The following is a 2,614-nucleotide window of genomic DNA, read 5'->3' as shown; positions in this document are numbered from 1 at the left end:
AGATAGATAGATAGATAGATAGATAGATAGATAGATAGATAGATAGATAGATAGATAGATACTTTATTTATCCCGAGGGAAATTCAAGTATCCAGTAGCATACAAAACATACATTACATACCTACATTAAACATACATTAAACTAAAATTAAATTAGCTTCAGCATGTTAACATTCATTGTAAGGTACAGTCCCGGCTACATGTGTGTGCACACACACGCACACACACACACAGCTCAAGCTAAACACACACAGTGTTAGAAGTGTATCTCAATGGGACTCCAGGCTCTCACTGTAGTACTGTAGCCTGAGGTTTGAGGGGGCTGAGAGATGAGGAGAACAAGTTAGAAAAAAAATCAAAGAACTAGAAGGACATCAATTTGGACAGAAAGTGGGTGACAAGATTATAAAAGCGAATGAGAGGTGATTTATTTGAAGCAACAAAAGCAGGTAGAAAATGACGATATTCCTTCTAATACTATGGTAATAGGTTTGTCAAACGAGTTTCCACTAAGCTAGAGTGAAGTCTGCGTGTAACTATTACGTGTCTTGTTTGAAATTGGCAATTTTCTGGGCCCTCAGACCTTGTACTCCATTCTAAACAACAGCAGAGAAAACTAAACGACAGGCAGTTACACAGAACAAGCAATTACTTGTGCTGAGTTCTCCAGCACACGAACACAGCTTTATGTGCTGTACACAGCATCAGTAATGAACACACGTGATATTATACATGCACACCGCTGACAGAACATACACATCCAGTTTAAACACACATACATAGAGGGTCTTTGTGGGACAATGAGGATTTGGCAGCTTCTAAAAGGTTATGTAGAAAAAACATGATACAACTGAGGCCGTGTGTGTGTGTGTGTGTGTGTGTGTGTTCAGATTGATGAGCGGCGTCAGGTCATTGTCAGAGGTCTGTCTCGCCCCTGCCTGTCACTCTCTTTCTCTGGCATGAACATACAAACACACACACGGTCTGACAGAATCTTGGCTGCCATTAAACTGTCTGAGCCAAGTGGACAGCAACCTCTCCTGCCACCAGACTGCCTGGATGATGTTTGCACAACAGTAACAACAACAGGGTTGGAAAAGGGCAGTGGAAGAAAAGGAGGATGGATGGAAGTGTAGTTCATTATTTTTGGTCCAAATTGGGTTGGAAAACTTTGAACAATGGTTTAGAAGGCTCAATTTCAAGCATGCATGTGGTTGTGGTGAAGCAGAGGTGTGCAGGATGGCCTGGCGTGGATCTCTGTTGTTACAAGATGAAGTGAAGTTAATAAAGCTCTATAAGCCTGTTGACACAGGACACAAACACACACACTCTCACACACACTGGCTTTATCTTTAGCTGTTTCTATGATGAACACAAAGACACTGTCTGTGTCCAGAGATGATGATAGAGCTCAAATTAGCACAGCAAGACAGTAAGCCTTTGTAAAAATGAGTGCATCTGATTTGAACATGTGTGTCCCTGGGCCACAGTGTAGTTAAATATGTATGTGTGTGTGTGTGTGTGTGTCTGTGTCTGTGTAGTGACACTGACCTACAAGCTGTAAAGACTTCAGACACAAGCAGAGCTCCAAATGGCAGAGCAGACGGGCGGCTCGACAAACTATTCAAGGCCACACATGTGGACTGCAGGAACAGTTTTTGGACACAAGAACCCATGAGTGGACAGTGTGAGGGTGTCTGGAACTGAGACAAACCACAGGCGTGTGTGTGTGTGTGTGTTTGCTTGCTTGTACATCATCTGTGCATGTAGGCCTGGAGAACAGCAGACATTATGGGAGGTTAACAGTGTCCATTATTGCTGCATTAAGCCTTTTGTCACATGGGAAGCAACACATACTGGTGTTATTGGGCTATTTATTTGATTAACATGCATAGTCTCTCATCCCACCTACACAAACACATTCACACACGCAGAGAGGCACTAAAAACATTATCTCTGTTTTTTTTATGTTTTCCTAAAGAGTTGAAGTGAAACTGTAATTCCTGGGTTCTCTTACAGAAGTATGTAATATAATAGCTTATTAAATATGTATGTCTAATAAGCAATCAACAATGTTTTATACAGACTGTCACATGTTAAACTTCACCAGCTTGATAGACTGAGGCCAGTTGAGTGGCGAGAAATGAGATAAGATAGGGGCTACTCCAAACAGTGTAGATATTGTTCATAAAAGCCTGAAAATCATCCAAAAAGATATTTTTCAGACAGCCAGGGATTACAGCAAAAAACTTGATGACAGATGACATTAAAGAAGAGCTTTGGTTGATGTCATGGCATCCAGATCGAGGCTGTTTCTTTTTGTGTTCTGTTGTCTTGTTATTACATTAAAAGGATGAGAAAACTGAGCAAAAACTCATGTTGGCAGGAATTCGCTACCATAGGTTGTTAATACCTACTCACTGCTTAATTTTGTGTGAAATGTCAAATTTTAATAGTTAGGGCTAGAGTCAGTCCTAGAGTATGGTCAGTAACCGGTTCACTTTTTTTTAAACTTGATAAAAGAAAACCCTCCCTGAGTGATTCCAGTCAGTTAAGTACAGCGGTGTAACAGCAGTTAGTGCAGATGTGATGTCAGGAACATTTTTCTTTTTCA

The sequence above is a fragment of the Morone saxatilis genome, unplaced genomic scaffold, assembly GCF_004916995.1.
Source record: "Morone saxatilis isolate NCDOM2014 unplaced genomic scaffold, NCSU_SB_2.0 Contig18, whole genome shotgun sequence".
NCBI classification, from domain to species: Eukaryota; Metazoa; Chordata; class Actinopteri; family Moronidae; genus Morone; species Morone saxatilis.
This window is presented reverse-complemented; position numbering follows the sequence as displayed.